At 34.4% G+C, this 22,434-nt stretch overlaps 1 protein-coding gene and 1 long non-coding RNA gene across 7 annotated transcripts in view; one reads left to right on the top strand and one right to left on the bottom strand.

Moving 5' to 3' along the window:
* LOC140608039 (uncharacterized) overlaps positions 1-2,939 on the top strand; it is a 55,771-nt gene extending 52,832 nt beyond the window's left edge. The window contains exon 3 of the long non-coding RNA XR_012009984.1: positions 2,791-2,939. This is a non-coding gene — a long non-coding RNA (uncharacterized lncRNA). The remainder of the gene's footprint in view (positions 1-2,790) is intronic.
* Positions 1-22,434, bottom strand: part of PCDH9 (protocadherin 9) — an 885,615-nt gene that overhangs the window by 78,902 nt on the left and 784,279 nt on the right. The window lies entirely within an intron of this gene.

The following is a 22,434-nucleotide window of genomic DNA, read 5'->3' as shown; positions in this document are numbered from 1 at the left end:
AACCTACAAGGAAAAATGGAACTCAAATTGTGCATTATATTTGTGCATGCATGTATAGAGCTGCTGAAGGCAATGCGCTTTCTTTCCTTTCTTTCTTTCCTTTTAAAGAAATAACTGGCTATTTGATAAGGGGCTCAGAATGGCCTGTGCCTTAAAAACTGAACAAAACACAAAGATTAGGTTATTGTTTCCCAGGTAGAGAAAAAAAAGATCAGTGGAGAGGGATTACACTTAGAATATATATGGTCCTAGTGAAGTTAAAAGTCATCCAAACACACAGTTGAGATCAAGGATTTATTTATATGGAGCATAGAGGAAAAAGTACTAAATTCTTTAGAAATTGGCTCTTTAGTCACAAACAATTTAAATGAAGCTATAAAGATTTTAATCCTGAGGAATACATTGGAGTTCATGAATTAATGGTCCTATATGATACAGCTTCCTAATACTGAAATCATAAGAGTCACACTCGATAAAATGATAGCTCTATCTTTGGAAGTTCAAGACAAAACCTTCAAAACTCTTCTCCATTCCAATATCCTCTGAAGATATTTCATATTACTTTCCTATTTCAGGGATTTCATTAAACCATGCACTGAAACAACTGTAAGCAAGCTCAGAAACTTGGGAAGTGATAAGACATAAGCAATACAAACCTCCATAGCGAATTGACATTGTAATAAGTACAGTAGATGACACATATTACTGGGGAGAAAAAGATAGTGAAGGGATTGTGGTTATTTTAAGGGAGAAAATCACATTTTCCTCCATGGTCTATAAAACATGATATTATCTGTTTTCTTTTTTTGGGACCCAGAAGTGTAACTCTGATTCAAGTTGAAGAAAAAATATTCATGGCAACCATCGGTATGAGAAACACAATGAAGGGTTTCTAACAGTGTACACAGTGCTTACAACACTATATACATGTAAAAAAAAAGCCATTTTATTTCTTTGAAGAATGAAATTTGAAACTATATTTTTAAAATAGCAGTTAAAATATTTCTCCTTCCAAAGACCATTACCTTGGCAATAGCCTCTCTCTTAGGGATAGTGTTTTCATTCCTTAACTCAGGTCTTTCACTTTCTATTTTTCAGGAGACAAACTTACATCTCATAATTTATAAAGGATTAGAATTCATTATGGGAATTTATAAAGGATTAGAATTCATTTGGGAAATTCATTATGGGAAGAGCTTTGGCATGCGACAGTAAAGAAAACATACAGGAAAAGTGTTTGGAGCACCTATTTCTTTGTTTTACAGTGACAAAATATTTGATTAAAGTATTATAAGAGAAACAATAAGAGGAAACTTGGGCATATAAAAATTATATATATATGAGGTAATTTTTAAGTGAGTTAAAAATAACTGAAGATGATTTTCCTCTTGCCAGAATTTGTAAGTCTTAGTACCAAATTAAAGTTTTTATGATTTGGGATGCCTGGGTGGCTCAGTGATTGACCGTTTGCCTTCGGCTCAGGTCGTGATCCTGGGGTCCTGGGATCGAGTTCCGCATCGGGCTACCCTCATGGAGCCGGCTTCTCCCTATGCCTATGTCTCTGCCTCTCTCTGTGTCTCTCATAAATAAATAAATAAATAAATAAATAAATAAATAAATAAATAAATAAATAAAATCTTTAAAAAAATAAGTTTTTATGATCTAAAGCAGTTTTCTCTGAAAAAAAAAAAAAAAAAAAAAAAAAAAAAAAAAAAAAAAACATCAAGAAAGCCCTAAATCAGAAATATTGGCTAAAAGTTCTTCAAAGACCACCTTAGGGAAGATTAACAGAAACAATCAATGAAGCTACTACATTCTAAGGCAGAAGTAAAGGAGTTAAAATTTTAACTTAGATCTGGTCATGTGACTTTAATATGAAAAAATCTCTTGTATTCTTTCATTTCTCCTTGAAAAATAATTTGAACTATACAAACCTCCCTGTAAGCATGTTATCTATTAGTAGTTTTAAAACTTTCAAACTCTTATCCAGACTCTACTTTAGAACTGCAGTAAATTAGACAGGAGTTTTTAAGTTGTCTCTAAATGGCTATAATTAAACCCTCACTTAGAGCTTTGCCATCTACACCAAGGGCAAATTCAATGTGATAAGGGGTGCATAAGAGCTGAATTATTAAAAGGAAAAAAGGGAAAAAGAAAGAAAATCTGTGACTTGGCATCGATGGCTGTGTAAAGAGTGCAGGTTAGGCGCTCCAATAATTTATTCTAAAAAGAAGCTGTATGAAGATCAGAAAGGGTAGGTGAATAGAGGAAAAATATTACAACCTTTCTTTTAAAGCTATGCTTAAAAATGAACTCTTACCCGGGAAATCTACTAATTGTTAAACTTTTCATCTTCTAAATACACTGTGAAAACAAATGTATTTCTTTAAAATGACCCTAATTCAAATTCAAGGGTATTGACAGGCCAAATTCTTTGAAGTGAATCTAATTAGCAAGAATAGGCTACCTAGCCCATGGGCAAGGAAAGCTATCTGATGAGATCCAGAAATGGGTTTGATATTAATGTCAAGAATGTCAGAATTGGTGGCTACAGACACAATACAATTGCTAAGTTGAGTGAAAAACACAAAACAACCCCCCTCCAAAAAAAACTCAGAAAGCTGTACCCTTTGAGACGACTGCTCTTTCTCTAGCTCCTAAAATGCTTAAAATACAAGCAAACACCTGACGTTTCTGCTGTTTCAATTATGACAGTGTTACAATAATTTCTTGTGAATTTACTTGGTCATTTAATCAACTGCTTTTTGTTTGTTTGTTTGTTTGTTTTAGGAAGATAGCTGTCTAGAGAAAACCTGAACACTTATGAAAAGCTGCTGTCCAAGGATGGGAGTTGTGATTTTGCTAACCCTAAGAGACAGTCTGCAACTATGATACAAGGGTAATAAAATATCTTTAATTATTTCCTATATGAAGGAAAATGCACCTTATCTTTACAAAGCATAATATAGTTCACATTAAATGCTATCAGGCAAAAAAATAAAACAAATGTTATCAGGCATTAATTTCTGCTGATCAACGAGGCTGTCACAAAAGAAAGGTTACAATATGAGCCTTTATCTGATGAGGCCAAGTAGACTCAAAGAACACAAAAGAGGGGTCTGTTTCTGTATCAGTACTTCATCACAATATACACATAAGGATCTTTTGACTCTTCGTTCATTGCTTTGCATCCACACTCACAAGGGTGGTTAAAAACACTGTATCCCACTGCCTCCCTTCTAAAAAAATGTGAGTTCTTGGTGTTCATGTTTCATTTGAAATGCTCAGGAATACCGTATCTCTTCAGGGGAAAATGCACTGCTATTGTCAAGGATGGTGCACATCAAAGTCAATTTGCTAATCGGTTTTAGTTGTTTTCCAAGAACAATGAATATTACCTAGTTATTCCAGCAGCAATTCTAAGGCAAGCAAGACTGATCAATTGGCATCCAGATTTCAGCAAAAATAACAAAAATACAGTGTCATCATGATCTCCCATATGAAGAGGCCCTTGCTTGTGCCACTCTTCCATTCATGACCTAATATTGATTGGTCTTTCACTTTCTGGGAATTTCCAACAACCACTCTTATTTTCCAAACTTTCATTTCCCCCATATGCAACCCTATGTGAAAATCAATACAAATAATGTAAAAAGTTTCTAACTAAAAATAATTGAAACAAAATTTCCTTAGCAAGATGATCTTCTAACAAAGGAGTAATAACAATTCAAAGATATAATATTTCTACTGAAATTTATTTATTTATTATTTATATTATTGTTTATGGGTGATTAGTAACCATTATTAAAATATATTGCTCTCTTTTCTTTAACTATCCTTATGTCTTTCAGGACTTAGATTTCAAACACAGAATCTAAACCAAATCACTTTTTCAGTAAAAAATACCTCTGATCAGAGTATCCATGATAATTTTGACAACACGAAACTTACAGGAATAATTAACATATAAATGAACACTTTTCTACACGTGCACTACAGCTGTACATATTATGAATATTTGATCTTTAGTTTTAACGAATTCATATCTTTACTTTGATTACTAGTTAAGCATCCTGACTTAAAGTTTGTAAAATCTAATGTTATCTGTGTATATCTGTTGATGCTGCAAAGAGAGTTGAGACATTTTTAAGTAAGAAAACATGAAGAATATTTACACCAGTTTTCAGGAAAGGTAAAAAGTAAATAAAATATAATGTTTTCTCATGCCTAACTCCACCCTGGCCCATCACCTCCTCTCCTGCCCTCAATAACTGTGCTTCAAAACCACTAATCCAACTGTTGACTTGGCATAGGAATGTTCCTTTATCTTATTCCAATCCTACAAATTAACCAGAAGGATCTCAGGTCATCTAAATAAGGTATTAATGATGTCATGGAGGTGATTAATCAGACATAAGATGATATGATCAACAGATTCTCAGAGCTTCTGTCTTCTTTCTCATTATCTTTATTTATAACTTAAATGTATAGCTTATAGTAAATGGTTTTGGATTTTTGGAGGATTTGAACAGGAAGATTATAAGAGGGCAGTCAGCTATCATTGTAATAAGAGTTAAGTGGGTTCAGTTACATTTTAATTCAAACAGTGGTTTCAGATATTACCCATCTGGTAGGGTTTAATAGAAAAAAATTCACTTCAGAACTCTGGGGAATAATATGTCAATCTTGAGAGAAAGCATGAGATGTGAAAGTCTTTGGTGGACAGGCACTTAAATGTGTTTAATGTAGCAAATGAAAGACTGTTACAACTGTATTTTCTATTTTGTTCTAAGAAACATGTCTGACAAGGAAAGAGAAGAAAAGGTATCTTTAACTAGAGTCAAAAATGTTGGTAATAAATCAGTCTAATGGCCCATAAGATTCTTCTCTTATATGTATACAAATTATATATATTTTGCAACAATGCTGCACATTACTCCAAAACAGAGGTGTATCTGCCCTGTTCAAGGAATAATACTACACCATTATACATGTTTCTCATAATATTATTAACTTACTACTATTTTATGAAAATGACATTAAATCTTCCTTCTCAATAGAAAAATTTTTGAAATGTATTCCCTTCTCCACTACCAAAGTTTGGTTTTTTGTCTTCGTTTTTTGAAAGTCAGATACTGTATCTTTAACCTCTTTGTATTCCTGATACACTCCATCCCATGAAGCCCCTGAAGCCCCTGATGTACATACCATGATTATCCCTCAGCTTTGGGGGTGAAATGATGTATTTTTAGTTGGATAAATGGTTTATCTACCAAAGAATAAAGGAAGTACTTACCAAATGTAACTTGAAGCATTATGATTTATTTCGTTGTACTCACATGGCAAGCCTTACTAATAGCAGTAAGATTATTTTTAATTATTTATTGGTCAGTTTAATCTGTTATAAATTAATTAGACTATAGCCTCTACCTTGCAAATGAGTTCCAGAAATCATGGTGTCATAGAAATATGCTAGTAGTGATTGACAGAAATGGAAATCTACTTAATTCTGAATTATTGACAAATTTGAATAGTTTCCGACACTAGCATGCACGTGTTACATGGCAACATGATCTATTAATATTAACATTAATTTATTGAGACCAAAACACCAGACAGAGAGATCTGTCAAATAGGTCAAGTTATTAAACTATATCACTGAACATCAGCTTTGCTACACAATGTCACAGTTTCTCTGTTCTTTAACTGATACAGTAATGGTAAGAAAGTTATATTTGCATTTTTAATAATTTCTGAATGTTTTACTTTCTACAAGAAAATCATAACTTGTCAATTTAATGGTCCCCTGAGACACAAAAATCAACTCTGTAATTAATATACAGTATTGAAATTACCATTTATCATTCTGCACCCCAAAGATAACACATTATTTTGGAGAAATGGTCTCATGGATAGACTCCTTTTAAAAAACAGACAAATAAACAAGCAGAAACTCCTCAGAAACAAAGCATTATTTTACCTTTTTTTTTTTTCTTTTCCTCCTGGCTGTACACTATTACCAATTATAAGACTTTCTTCTCCAGCCAACCAATTAAGCAATGAAAGTCCCCACCTTTTGATTGATTTCTACTCATCCTTCAAATGTATCTCAAAAGTTATTTCTAGTGTGAAATTTCCCATAAAATTACAAAGAGCTTGCTGCTTCCTCCTCTGAGCTCCCTGGATAGGTTTACTGACAAAACCTCCTTTTCTGCAATTATTACTCTCTGCAATTTTCACTGGAAGTTTCTCAAATGCAGCCTTCAGCTCCATTTATGTCTGTCTCCAGAGCCTACTATGTGTGTGGTGCATGGCTGTACCAATCTTTTGATGAATACATAATTAAATGAATTAAAAAGAGAAAAATAGGGTTCTTTCCCCTAAGCTAGTATTGGTCAGTTTTTAAAAGTCAGTTTGCTATTATCTAGATACCAGTCAAATCCCCTGGAATAGGTATCTAAGGAGAAGGTGATGATTGTAAACATATTTTCAAAGAGCCTTCTATCAGAGAATATCATTAATTTATAGTGTCTCAATTTTTATCCATGACCACTCAATGTAAAGATATATTCCCTTTAAATGATTGTGCATGCCAACAGAATGAACTCTTCTAGACTAAAAGGAATGGTAGATATATCATTTATATTTATGAAACTATAAGATGTATGACTATATTTACACTCATAAGAATTATACTCCCTACTCACTGGAAATGGAATTAGTCTATGCTGAATAATGATTTCACCTTCAGCAAACTGATTTTAGCTTTTTCATTAATGGATTGATATAGATTTCACAGGGGCTGTTACCAAGGTTCAAAGATAGTCAATGTGTTATTTATGATCTTATCAAGTTTTTTTCCTTCTATTCTCCACTACAATCACTTTATAGGATTCTCGGTCATGTTTAATTGGTCATATGTGAAGGTTTTGAAGATTTGAAGGCTTTATTGTTTACTGGGAAATTTACATCGCTGTGAGCCATTTTTTTAGGAATTAAAAGAAAAACGTTCATGCCTTTTATCCAAGTCCTGCGATTTACTATTTACAAAAATAAATTTAAAATAATTTTAATGTTCACTGTCATCTGTGGGCAGAAAATTGCATTTTATATGATACTGTTATTGATACTATTGAATATCACAAACACTTGTTTCAAAATCCTGCTAACCAATAGATATTTTCACAAGCATGTGATCATGCAAGTGTCTTGGAAAAAAACAGCCAATCTTCATAAAAATGTAATGAGGCAGCTTCTCAGAGAGTAAAGCCTACATGTACATTCAGGTCCTATTTCTAAGAAACAAAATTAGTAACAACCGATATAACTATGTGAATTAGACTTATTTTATTATGTTTTATGCTATTCTGAAGTAGATTGCAATGCTCAATATTCCTTTAAATTGTGTGTTCAGTCTCATTTTGTCTGTCCCTGTGTTTTCATCATGTTTCTTCAGACTCTTACAACATGAATTTGTAAAGTAATTATAGTAACAGAAAATCATGCAAGAAGGAAACTCTCAGCCCAGGTGGATCAGCGGTTTAGCACTCTCTTCGGCCCAGGGCGTGATCCTTGAGACCCGGGATCGAGTCCCACGTCGGGCTCCCTGCATGGAGCCTGCTTCTCCCTCTGTCTGTGTCTCTGCCTCTCTCTCTCTCTCTCTGTCTCTCATGAATAAATAAATAAATAAATAAATAAATAAATAAATAAATAAATCTTTAAAAAAAATAAGGAAACTCTCCTTAGTTTATGAATAAAATCATTGGGTTAAGAAGTTAACCACTTCAAATTTTAGCATCTAACCTTTATCTGTATAATGTGTTTTCGGGTACCACATCCCCAGGCTCATTTACCATCTTCTCTCCCCAACATTTAGCTTCCTCCCATCTCAAACTCTGTCTCAAAATGGTTTAATCCAATGTGAAAGATCGTTAAAGGAATGCGACCTTTTTCTTTATATTGGATGCACACACGAATTGGTTCATGACAAATGATTTCTAAAAACACAAGAACCAATATGTTCTGCCATTACACATAAATCAAGCTCTGAGTCAAAGATTAAGGATGACCATTCGAACTTACAACAGTTCTCAAAAAATTGTTTAATTTTCTAGGACCTTCAAAGATAGGATTTGTACCAAATGGCTTTGAGATTTAAACATAAATTCTAATGGTAGTTAGAGTGGTAATTTAAGCATAAATTCATTTCAAGATCATCTCTCCCTATCTATGCAAACAGTGTCCAAAAGAGTAAAAGCTTGATGTTTGTCTGGGCTCTCAGGTGGCTCAAAGTTAGCTGGTAAAGAGATTTCAAATCCCTTGAATGGTTAAAGGGGGCTAAGTGTAGTATCAGATAAGCAGAGCCATATTGATTTGCTTTTGCCTCTTAGAAGCTAATCTTCCAGTTTCATGCAGATTCAAAAATGTAGTCAATGACTTTAGTCATGATTGTTCTTGCCAGATAGTGATCTTTACCTCAACTAAACAAAGTTATATTAAAAGGCTTGCATAGCATTTTATACAGACATATATGTCTATTTTAATTAAAATGCTACATCTTAATGTTGTATTTGCTGGAAGAAAATGCTGACATACACACACACAAATATTTTCTTTTCATAGTCATGTATTTTTCATAATCAGAGAGAGAGACACGGAGAGATATAAACAGGGACAAAGAGATAGATAACATCCAGGCATATGGCCACAACTAATAAGATTGTTTAGATAATTTTTCCGTTGAAAAAAGCTTGGTTGATAAACATTGTCTAAAATGCACTTATCTAGGTTTCAAAATGCTGATTCAAAAGAGAATGCATTTCCCCAGTGATACGAGTTAATGCTCTCTCCTCTTAAACTGTGGATAAGTGGCAAACACAGTAGACTAAATCTATGTTTTTGCTGACATGAGAAATCAATTGTGGCCATGGATCTTACAACCCTCCATCTTTTTTTCACTCTGACCCAAAAACATAAGTCACCCCGTGACCTTATGATTAAATCACATCCTCTAGCAGATCTCCCGAGTGAATAATAATTCCTCAGAGAGAACAGCCGGAAACCAAATGGGAGACCTGGTCATTGTCTAAAAATCTGAGCAAGACCATTCCACCCACAACATTGCTTTCTATGCTATGACTTTTATCTTTTATTTTTTTTAATTTTTATTTTTTTTAATTTTTATTTACTTATGATAGGCACACAGTGAGAGAGAGAGGCAGAGACACAGGCAGAGAGAGAAGCAGGCTCCATGCACCGGGAGCCCGACGTGGGATTCGATCCCGAATCTTCAGGATCGCGCCCTGGGCCAAAGGCATGCGTCAAACCGCTGCGCCACCCAGGGATCCCTGACTTTTATCTTTTAGATCCCACTGTCACATGCTAGGAAGTGGATGGAATGTATGTGATGAGAAACTGTTATCATGGAGAAATGGGACTAGTGTCCAAGATTATCAAACTTTCACAGCTCCATTTATCTTATACCTTGAGCTGCCTTTTCTTTGTTTTTCCTCTCAAAGCTTCTCATACTATGACTTAAAACTAGTATTCATCTCTATTAAGTGGAGAGTAAAGAACACCAGGGTATTTTTCCTAACTCTCTGTCCTTTATCCCAATCCAGCATACTATTATGGGGATAATATCAAATGAGAAAACAACCACAGTTTTTGGTTTGGAGTTCTTTGAGAAAATTAACTCAAATGACATCTTTGTTTTACTTACACAGTCATTGTAAGACAGTGTATAATATGTAAAATTACCAGTATCATCCATTATTTTAACAGTGATCCATAAGTCATTAATTATTTTTTGTCTTATTTAAGTAGAATGCTATAATATAAAATAAACTGTCATCAGTAAAATGTCAAAAAAAAAATAACATCCAATAACAACCAACAATTTTATGGGCAAGAATTGCTCTACAGTAAGTGATCAGAACCTATTTAAGATTTTAGGTCCTGCATATGTACATTCTGCTGACAAGCCATGCAATTATAAAGATATTCTTCATGTCAATGTCTTGAAAGTTCCTAATGAAAGTTGTACAATGTAAGTAGGAGGCTCTGAATACTGTTAAACTCTACAAATGCTCTGTCTGTTTTATCATTTTCTTCAGTGAACAGGTACATTTTTAAGGCACCCAAGTGTCAACAAGTGTATCTAATAGAGCCTTGAGCTTCAGTGATTTCATAAAAGAGGAACTTGCCAATGAATTTAGGAAACTCACATTATATATTCAGGTTAGATTCACAAATTCAATGTTGCATGGCAAGAAGTCTATGCTCATTTCTTGGTATCATGAATTGCAATTTTTCCCCCAATTCAGAGAACCAAACCTAAACCTTCATAAATGAATGAACAACTTAAAAGTATCTCATACTGTAGGAGTCTTAGAGAAGGAATTTATCATGTATTCAGTTTAAAGCGTTCAGTTTATGACAGCAATGAAAACGATCTACATCCAATCTATCCTGATATGGAATCAAGTTGCTCAAAATAAATCTGATGTACAATTCACAGTAAAAATACACCTAAACTCTTTATATATACATACATATATACACACACATACACTCACACACATATAAACATATTTTTTTCTTTTTACTTTACATGATAATTTCTGTTAGAAGAAAACAATATATTAAGTGACACACTTGCAACCTTCTCAAAACCTACTGCTATATAAAACTAGGAATTAGAGACAAATTTTGAATCATTGAGAACAGGGAATTTTGCCTTGCTAGTTTGCATAAACTCAGAACTACATGACATATGGTATCAAATATAAATTTGTCAAATGCAAAAACAAATAAATTTGTCACATGGAAAAATTAAGTAAATAAATAAATTTGTCAAATGAAACTGAATTGAGATATTAAGATTAGGAAGTCACTGGAGAAAACATTTATGGTTTTCCAAGGCTAACAAAATTATTTCAGCTAATGATTTGCAGAAATAATTTACTAAGCCAATTAAGACATATATCTATGATAGGAGTACTAAATATATATGTTTTAGCAACAGATGAGAAAGTTACAACACCAAAGAATTATAATTCATGGTAGTTTCAAAAATTACTCAGGTATCCCATCATCTTAAGAATATTTATTAAATTAACTTTGGAAATTTTTATATGGTTGGACATGCAATTCAGGTCAGATATTTTTAATAAGTCCCAAACACATTCTAGCACTAACTAAATGAAAAAGCAAGACATCACGCATTATTAGTAAGAATATCATGCATTGTCTACTCTCACAACAAATCCTTTATTCCGTAAACTGTTCCTCTCAGTCTGCTTGGCAGTGCAATTCTCTGTTATTCTTTACATGTAAAACGGAGTTGTTTGCCTTTGGAATTGTAAACTTCAAAGTCTGCAGAACACAAAGTGAAGGGGAGATGGGTCAGTGGGTTAAACATATTTTACTTGGCCATCTACACTTGTGGGTTTGAGCTGCATACTTTCATATCTTATGGAGATAAAATTAGCCAACAGTACTTCAGGTTAAGCTGTGTAAAAAAATGCAATGAAAGTCACATTTCTACTTTAGAATTGCCCCACTATGACAGAGCTAGAAGAAACTTTCCTATCTCTACAGGCAACATATTACTCTTCTTTTCAAAAGAGAGTAGGGGAAAAATATGGGCATTGCTTTTTTCCTAAAGTAGGACTTTAAAAACCCACTGGACAAGGAGTAATTGATTTATTTCTTCTGTATAACATTGATACCTTATTTAAATCTTGGGCATTTTTAGATGCAAATGAAAGCACTGCTCTATACTTTCACTTTTATTGTTTTCTGTATATTTCATCTGACTTGTTGCATGACCTTGAGCTTGAGCTTTTCGGTTTGATTGTTCCAAGTATAAATGTCCTTCCAGTCTTAAAATCATATAATTCTCATTTGTTGATATTTAAGGTCCTAGATCTAAAATTTTCTCCTTCTAAAAAATATCTGCACACTGACAATAGAAAAGTCAAAATGTAGATGACACTTCATGTTTGCAAATAGCCACAAGGCAACTCAGACAAGACAAGTAATGATTTATGTTATAAGAATGGGGGAGGGATCCCTGGGTGGTACAGCGGTTTAGCGCCTGCCTTTGGCCCAGGGCTTGATCCCGGAGACCCGGGATCGAGTCCCACGTTGGGCTCCCGGTGCATGGAGCCTGCCTCTGCCTATGTCTCTGCCTCTCTCTCTCTCTCTCTGTGTGTGACTATCATAAATAAATTTAAATAAATTAAAAAAAAAAAAGAATGGGGGAAAAGAAGACTTGTGAATACAAACATGGACACAGCACCACTGCTAACTCCTTTTATGCAAAGAGCTGAGTTGGCACAGTGTCTTCAGAACTCTGTAGGGAGAGGAGCTGTCACTGTGGAAGGGGAAGCTGATGTCTGTCTGGGGAACAGAAATTCAGTAACATCAAAAATAGTGCAAAAAAAAAAAAGAAAATAGTGTAGCAAAATATGGACACGTTGATAGGCATGAGAGATTCGTGCCATTGGGAAAGGACAGCAGGAATCCAAAGTAGCTTTTGGCAATGACCAGTCACTTACACATAATTAATGTTGAATAAATATGTATTAAATGAGTGAATAGCTTTAAAGGTATGTCATGCATAAGTCACACGAATAAGTAAAACAAGTATGCATAAATTATTATAGAACTAGAAAACTGTGGGTAGTTGTTACGGAGAAGCGTCCAGGTTAACTGAAGATAAGATGTGTTTTCAGAGGTGACTCTTGAGTTTACCTCTTAACTTTATTTTTTTTTTAAGATTTTATTTATTTATTCATGATAGTCACAGAGAGAGAGAGAGAGAGAGGCAGAGACACAGGCAGAGGGAGAAGCAGGCTCCATGCACCGGGAGCCCGACGTGGGATTCGATCCCGGGTCTCCGGGATCGGCCCTGGGCCAAAGGCAGGCGCCAAACCACTGCGCCACCCAGGGATCCCTTGAGTTTACCTCTTAAATGAGGAGTACACTGAGTTACTGAAGGCAGGACTGAGGTTCATTTATCCATTTGTCTACTGGGTAGTAAGGAAATATTAGCCGAATAAGAGAAAAGTGAGAGGGTGAGGCAAGAGACAAATCTATGAAGTTTGTTAGGGGATAACGGGTACAATGCTAAGGCATTTGATATTATACTGTGGCTGATAGGAGAACTAAATGGATATGAAGCTGAGAAATAAAACATTTTCACTTTTCATCTGGTAGAAAGGTGGAAGGTGACTCAGTGGGCTGGGAGTCTAGTAAGAAAACTACTGTGATAATCCAGACAGGAGGATGGCGATCTGATAACTGATTGCAGTGGAAAATTCTCCTAGATTTTTATGGGTCATTGGCCTCAATGATAAACTGTGAAGTTTACCTTCTATAGCACTGCAGTGAAACAAATCTTTTTTGGTGATATATATAGGAAGTTACCTTACTTTAAGAAATATCAGCACCCAGATTTCCTTCCATTAGAATTTACACCTCCTATTGCTTCCAGAAAGGAGTTAGTGTGTATTTGTATGAATCTTACTTATATAGGTCTACCTATTTACTTGGCGATGGGGAGGAAAAGAAAACCTGACTTGAAGATTGGGATTAATAAATATTTCCATGTTTTATGGTCTTTTCCTGAATGGCCAGCCATAATCAATTACGTAAAAACCTACAACAACATAACTATTTGCCCATAGCAGAATTAAATATGCTTATTTATTGGTGGCCTGGGCATATTTGCATTCACATTTTCTTTACAAACTATATAAAAGGACTGAGAATTTTTAAACTTCCATCTCATTTAAAATACATTAAGGGCCATCATCTTTGCAATGTCAACTGCCCTCTTTCTAATTTGATGTTTGATTTAAATACAAAATGTTCTAATTAATATACGAGTTTGAGAAATGGAGCAGAAAAAGGAGTGGAATAGATGATGATGTTTCTTTAATGAACACATACTATTTTTTGAATGAATAAAAAGGACAATTACATATAATAGAGGACATAGCACAGTTACTTTTAAATAAATGTAGCTGACAACTAGAACATAAAAGGAGCCTGAATATTCTACTGAATAAAATACACTGAATAAAGTTAAATTACCACAATGTATGTCAGTGACCAGAGCATGGGCATTAAGTAACTCTGCTGATCTCTTAGTAAGAGGGGAATTCCAAAAGTGGCAGGGTTCAAGACAATTGCATCAACATGCAAAAACAATGTTGGTAAACTCTATTAAAAAATAAATTTATAGAAAGTTTGAACTTATACAGCGTCCAGAGAACGTATTTATATAATGAGAAAACTATTCTGTATTAGCAAAATACTCTCCTTCAAAAAATCATTAGGCACTTGATAATTATGGGGTTAAATATGAGGTAAAAATGTGTACACTAAAAAAAATGCTCTTATGTTATCTTGTCTATGATATACCTATATTAACTCTAAAGTCTCATTCTCATGACACTATCAGCTATTTATATATCAAACATTTTTAAATTTTTCTACCAAGTCAATTGCATTCCTGTCATAGAGTTTGACTCAAGTATACATTGTAGACAGAGGACAGAAAATAAATAGAATATATTTTCTCAAAGATTTAAATATATTGAGAAAGCAATATATAAGTAAAAATATTTGAAGGAAGTATGGATAGAAGGGCTGGGTTGTGTATAGTACGCATCTAACATGTTTAAGGGTTTAAAACTAGTATAATGGAGAGGAGAGGTTAAGGACAGGGATATTAAGAATCAGAATCACCCTGAGAACTTGAGCAAAGACACACACCAAGCACTTTCAGTCTCTCATGGAATATCACAATATTAGAGGAGCCATCCAGGGGAGATGGGCAATAATTCTGATTGTCATAGACTTTCTCTCAACTCTTCTTTCACAGATAACCATATTAGCAAAATGTATGCTCACACTTCTTGAATCATAAACATAATTTGAATTTAGGAGATGCCTTGACTCCAAGAAGATATCAGGGGTTGATACCATGTAATCACTGATTGAAGTGTACTAAAGGAGTATTCAATTCTGTTTCTAAACACAGGAATAGCAAAGCATAAACAGATTTTATTAATTTTTTAAAAATATCTTTGTGAAACTGTGCTTTATATGCTTCCTTGTTATTCTTGATTGGCTAAACAATTCTGTGCTAATTACTGAACTAATCTTCCTTTTCTAAGCATCTTCTTTTATTCTCCATGCAAGAGGAAGGTAGTGACTCCAAGCTTCTCCCTCTGAATGCCTCCAACCAAAATTTATTGTTGTGAAATGACTGCTATTGCTTACAGCAAGCTTTCTATAGTTAATAAATTTGTGAAATAATCAGGTTTTTTTAGAAAGGAAAAATGAGATAAACTCAAGTTATAGAATTAATAATAGCAACATATATTTCATATTGTACAATCCCAGTTATTCAAAACTGGAAAATACTCTGAGATTCATTTTATAAAACAGAACACTGAGATTTCAAAAGGTCATATGATTTGCCCAACGTTATATAATACATGATATGCAGAATTAAGATTGAAAAAAAGGGGGCTACCACATACTATAGCCTGTTTTAAATCAAAATCTGGAGTGAGGAGTATAGTAGTAAAAAAGTAACTTTGTAAGATTAGATGAAATGTATAAATTAAAGGTAAATTCTCAGTAGAAAGAATGTTTTTGGTTGATATTTCTTGAATTATTGTAACTTCATTCAATAAATATACTTGCAAATTCTACTGCTGGAATGATTATGACTTCTTTTATAAATAATGGATTCTTCTTGGGTTTAGGTTTATACAAGTGAAGAGCACAAAAGACTTAAAGGTATTCTAATTTATTTAGGACTTGATTTGTCTATTATAAAAATCTATATCTGTATTAGATTTTCCTTTCTCTCTTGCTGATTCTCACAAATATTTTTTTAAAGATTTTATTTATTTATTCATGAGAGACACAGAGAGGGAGAGAGGCAGAGACACAGGCAGAGGGAGAAGCAGGCTCCATGCAGGGAGCCCGATGTGGGACTCGTTCCTGGGGCTCCAGGATCATGCCCTGGGCTGAAGGTGGCACTAAACCACCACTGAGCTACCCAGGCTGCCTTCTCACAAATATTTAAAGTTGATATATCCTCACTGAATGTGAAAGAAGAAAACAGAAAGTTTATATATCACATTTAATTCAATCTTAGATTGACTTCTGGTTACATAAATATTTAAATATATAAGAAAATAACATTTTAGGGTCTACTAAGAAAGTTGAAAAACTAAGACCAACGCATTATCTATGTCAATCACTAAACCATAGTTAATATTTATTAAAATCTTTGAGAATAATTTTTATCACAAATTAAAGTGTGATTTTTATCCACTAAACACAACAAACTTACAAAAAAAGAAGACAAATAACAAAAGTGACATGTAGTTCCTAGATACCATGCACCTGGACAAAATAATTTTTAATTGCATGCTGTGAGATTTGTTGATTATGCTGCCAAGGGATAAGACAGTACTCATCTCACCATTCATTAAGATAGCAGTTTTTTACTGAGCTATGCAGTGGGAAAAACTTGGAATTAGGCACACCTGTAACTGAATTCTGGTACTACCACATGCAAATGAGGGACCCCGGACAAGTTATTAGGCTACTCAGAGCCTCACTTTCTTTTTCCATTTATAAATAGTGAAGATCATAACCCCTATCCAGTAGAGCTATAGTGGAGTATAAGTGAACATGCACTTGAAGGCTCCTAGAATAGAGCCTGACACCATGTGTGTTCAACTATTTTTCTCTCCTGAATAATCATCCTGGGTTTCTGCCTATGGTCTTCCACTGCTCTGAGCTGGGCAGAACCATAAACTCATCCAAGGTGAGATTATTCCATTTTCGGTGCTAGAAAGAAACTTCTGAAAGGTGTGTATTACACTAGAGTAGGTCTGCATCTTTCTCTCGCCAGCAGCTTATTTTTGATGTTCAAATGGTTTAGACAGGAGCAAAGATTTTCCCCCCTTTTCTTTTGGTAAAATAGGAAGCTGCAAAAAGAGATTTGGTGCTATTACTGATATTTCTTTGGAATCAGGATGGGGGGATCAATGTACATAAATATGAAAACACATTTGATTATCATATACACAGATTTCTTTAATTTGTTTAAATGAAAAAAGTGAGGATCAGACTCTAGGTTATAGTTTACTGTCTTCTATTTTTTTATTTTTTTAATTTTCTGACTAGCCATTCGATTTCAGAGAAAAAAAGCTGGGGTTCATTAAGCAAAGTTATTCGCAGTGCAGTCCAACATCACCATTAATCCTCTAACAGCTCAAGGGCCTTCATACTCACTCACACCCTGTAACCACTTCAGGCCAATGCAGCCTGTTCCTATCCTATCACTGGAAGAAATACCCACTGCCATAGGTCCTCTAAACAAACACTGGATTTAGAAAAAGTATTATCCTATCTTCCTGTGTTGCCATGCAGTCTATTCACTTTATTTTTAATAATCAGCTAAAAATACATGTCTCTCAAGGTATAGCTTTGTTTGCCAATGCAGGGGTGCATCCTCTTGATACATGCAATAAGCATCAGTCCTAGGCAAGGAATCACTATTAATCAAAAGGTAAACAAATATATATATTTTGAAATCTTTACAAGTAAATCATAAAGGCAATGCATAAATAATAGATCACTTCTATATAATACGTTTCCTCAGGGCAAAAATATATAGCCATCACTTGTTCATAGTTAGTCGTTGTTATCCAATTATAGCTGTCCTTATTGAGAAGAGTCATCCTATATCCAGATAACTTATAAATTTGTATTTGCAATAATGACTGGCAAGAGCAATAGAAACAGCCCAGGCACAATTATTGGGTTCCCACATGCCCTGTAAGCAAACACATGGAATATCTATTCTCCAGGCAAAACCATAATCAAATGGGACTATAAAGTTGCTGAAGAACTTGGCAAATAACTAACTGAACAATTTGTGTGGAAAAAGCAGAGTCTTAACAGTCATTATATAGCAAATACCTTAAAAAGTAGGTGTCTGATTTCAACTTCTCAACTTGAGAGTATAATATTAGAAGAAAAACAAAACGAAAACCCCAAGCCAATGGGTCCCAAGTCTCTTTGTTCAGTGATTTCAATTCTTTTGTGCTTTAGCCCTTAAGAAGACCTCACAAGGGGCTGCTAATGTAATCCTACAGAATGCAATAAGGAATTCCAGTGGAGGACTAACAGGAAAAAAAAAAAAAAAAGACATGGCACTTCATAGATCTAGTGCAGTGCTATGACGATGTGGACACCCCCCATACTGGTTTAATCCTAGCAAGGCTGGTGTCTTGAAACACACCCATGCAAGGGTGAGCTAAAATGTATAGTAACTGCCTTCTAACAAATACATTTTGTACAATGAAAAGCTGGTCTTCCTTATTGAAATCATTTCAGATTTTTCATACCACTTAAGGCCTTGGATATCTTTCCATTTGCCTTTCCACATGACTTTACCTGGCCAACTCTTACTGTGCCTTCTAGATTTGGATCACTGAGTCCACCCTTCCAGTGTGCCTCCCCCCCCACGACATAGGGCTTCCTGACCCTCTGGGTTTCTGAGCATCTTGTGAATATCCTTGTTTTTATCACTTATCAATTGTGGCAAAAGCTGTTAGTTTCTTATTCAAAGGAATCACCCCCTCCATTTCTAATAAAACTAGTATGTTTCTCAGAATGTTAATGTGCCCAGCCTAGAAAGTGACTGAGAGATATATATCAATTATTCAAATTTTAGTTTCCACCTGATATTTATTTTCCAACCTTTGCTTGCCCTAGGGGATGGCCATATGCCACTATCCTAGAGAGGAACACATTAGGAAAAGTCCCTGGGAGGGCTTCTGAGAAAATCTAGTCTTCATATTTTAAAAATTAATTAATAAGTCATCTCTTTCACACATACTAGTTTCTGCCTTAAAAGACAGAGTCTACTGTGTGAAATTTGAATCTAGTACAGCCATATTGAAAGCAACAAAAGGAATAAAAGGTGACACAGTAGAAGAATAGGAAAGACTCAGCCTTTGATGACATCATTAAACTGCCGTTAAACCAATTCTAAAACGGAGTATAACCAGAGGTCTTATTAAGTAAACAAGAAATGTCTTCATGGTTCAGAGAAATCTGATTTATTTATTTGCATATATTTCTTTAATAAGAGAAACACTGAATTTAAAAACTTACGTAAAAACTTGTTCATTAACATGCCCAATATCTATGTTATTATTATTATATTATTACTGGCTACATAAAGTAAATGCCAATATAGTTTAGATTAAAGATTTATATCCATCCTCCTAATTTAAAACTTTGAAACCATAATGATCACAATCTGATTGTTGATTGACCTGGATCCTTGATTTATTAAATCATCTTAATGGATGAAGCAGAGATGTCACTATTAATTTTGTTATAAATTCAAATTCTTATTAATGCTGACATGCCATTTAAATGTGTATTATCTTAAAGTTACCTCTGCTGAAAATCTCTGTTTCTCAGCATTTTAAACTGAAATAATGTCGACTCTTAACTTAGTCATGCAAAATGTACTCAATAGTAAACAAGGAAAAACAAAAGTTATTTATCACATGGATATGATAATGACAGATAATAAGCAAAAGTTAATTGACATTATGCCCTTATGTGTTTTAAATCATCTTTCCAAGTGCCAGTTATTTATTTTTATCAAAAGGTGATGACAGCCGACTAAAATCACTACTAATGAAATAAATATGAATGTCTCTTTTTCTAAATAAATAAATAACAAATAAAGCACGCTGCCCTCAGGCGAAAAGCCTTTTTAGAGAATGAGGAAAAATGCTGGAGAAAAACGGGAAACTCTTAAGAGAAACTAGAAAGGGCTGCCAAAACCACTTCAGCTTAAGGTGTCTGGTCAGACTTCAGCCAAGTATGAGAAATAAGCAAAATGTATTTGCACCTTTACACAAATTACATATATTTTACTGTTTTCATTCTGACTTGGTAAATCACTACCCCTGACTGAACAGAGCAGCAGTTCTCCAATCAGGTCTCAGGAGCTCTGTATACTTTTAAAGGGTACTGAGGATTCTAACGAGCTTCAGTTTGTGTGAGATATAACGATCAGTGTTTGCCATATGAGGAATTAAACAGAAACATTCGAAACGCACGGATACCAAGAGCACACCCCATTCATGATCAGAGTGATAAAGCCATCACACTTGATATACAGTCTTTGGCAAACTCCTTGTCATGTGAGAGGATGATAGTAGAAAAAGCAGACTTAGTATTACTGACAAAACGGTGTGATCTTTCAGAAACCTGGGAGTCCCCAGCCCTTACTCTGATAACCACTGGCCTACAGTAATGGGAAGAAAAGTTGAAGCAAAATGAATAGACCAAAGTTGCTGGGAGGTACATTGTTCTTCGGGCAAGTATTCAAAAAGAACAATTGATTGAAGGAAAAAAAGATAAAGGTAGATACTCACTGAAAAGCCTGCAACATGGAAAATGCTTTTTCTAATTCAGTTTGTAGCTGGCAGTGCTTATGGGTACATTAACTATCATGAAAACTGCTAGACGGTTCCACTATCTAAAAGTAGAATATCTGATAAAATTTAAGACTTGCCTTGAAGTCAATTTTATCTCACGGAAAGTAGAAATAAATAGAGGCACTGCTTCCTCCTGGCTTAATTCGGATAAATAAGGAAAAACTGGTGCTTGTTTATGTGTAAGTGGTAGGAATCCTCAGAAGACATGAACTGCTCATATTTTAAATAATAAAGAAAAGAAACTATAGTGAGGCAGGAATTTTAGATGAGCAGAGTCCAATACTTCTACGAAAAGACACTTAGGATTTTATTGCCAGAGTTTCTGAAAAGTAGGACTAATAAGAAGGGGGGAACGGGATCCTAAAAATGGAAATGTAGCAGTATAACTATATAGAAAACTAGTAAAGAAGAAGTGGGAGTGAAAGTCTTCTAAGGAAATCAGGTTCAAAAAGAAATGGATTATCTCAGAACTGTGAATAAATAAAAGGAAATGAATGAATGAAGCAGGCAAAAAAAAGAATAGAGGATAGAAAAAGAGAGTATATGGAATTACAAGTCAGGACAAGAATCATTCAAGTTAAATAGGTCACTGAAATTCACGGCTTTATAATTGGCCTCTGCTGTTTTAATAAGGATTTTTTTCGGTGGGGGGGGCATCAAAGAATTTTTAAATATTTTTACTTGTATGTCCCTCTTCAGTGACCTTTCCCTGACTTTCTACTTTGAGTTTCTATCAGATTAAGATATATTATGTCAATTATGAGTTTTATGTAAATTTTAAGGTAAATTGTTGCAATGTTCCTGCTTATAGCTACAGTAACTGTAAAACCAGATTTATAGTCAATTCTCTTTCCTTTTATTTATAGCTTGCTTGCTATCTAAATGTGAATAATAAAAATATTATTTTAAAAGACATCACCTATCCCCAATATCACAGATACCTGGTAAAGATGGACAACCAATTTTGGCAAATTCACTGATTATAAACAGATCCTAAAACTCAGTAAAATCTGAGGGAAATCATAATAACTATATTATGTCTCATTTCTATTTGCTCCATTTTCTTTCCTTTCTTTCTCCCCCACCCGTGGGTTCAATCACCTACGGAACACTCTGCTTATCTCCACATTTCTCTTCATTATTTCTTTATAAAAGATTTAACCTAGCAGTCAATTTCCAAGATGTCAGTTGCAATAAGAAACCGCCTCAAATAACTAGTGTTTGCTGTGATAGCAAAATTTGCATTAGACTTTATAAATACCTCTTCCTTTGCAGAGATACTTAGCTTTGATTCAACAAACCATTTTACACAGCACATTTCCTCCCAAATACATTGGGTGTGTATTTGGGCACTGACCAAAAGACTTGCAGGGAAAAGAAAAAAAAGAAGTGTTTTTATCCAAAGATCCCTTGAACAGAAAAGAGATTATTTAAATGTTGTAAGAGGGTGCCAGTTACTCATCTCCCCTCGGTCTAAAGAAGCAAGAAAGGTGGAAATTACTATCACCCAGCTATAGCAGGTGGCTGAGCACCGGCTGAGCTGCGGTAATAGTGTAGTGACTTTACTCTGGCCTTGCAGGGGAAATGCTTATGTGTCCACTTAGCAGGGCAAAGAATATTTCTCCTTTTTATGCGCAGTATTTTTCTAATCTGACAGAAAATCTAAACCTTGGACTCTTGTAAACAGAATGACCGTACACTTGGTTTCTTCAGGATGGAGCTGGTTTACAACTGCTAACCCAGAATAATTACCATTAGTGCCCCTTTTTACTTCCCCAAATGTCCAAGTTTGGGAGATAAGTTGTATGGAGACCCTATATATGAGGGCACAGATCTGGAACGGAATAAGTTAGGAAAGAAGTGA

Source organism: Canis lupus, chromosome 17, assembly GCF_048164855.1.
Source record: "Canis lupus baileyi chromosome 17, mCanLup2.hap1, whole genome shotgun sequence".
Taxonomy (NCBI): Eukaryota; Metazoa; Chordata; class Mammalia; order Carnivora; family Canidae; genus Canis; species Canis lupus.
Note: the sequence above shows the minus strand (reverse complement) of the source record. Positions and strands in the feature narration are given on the sequence as shown.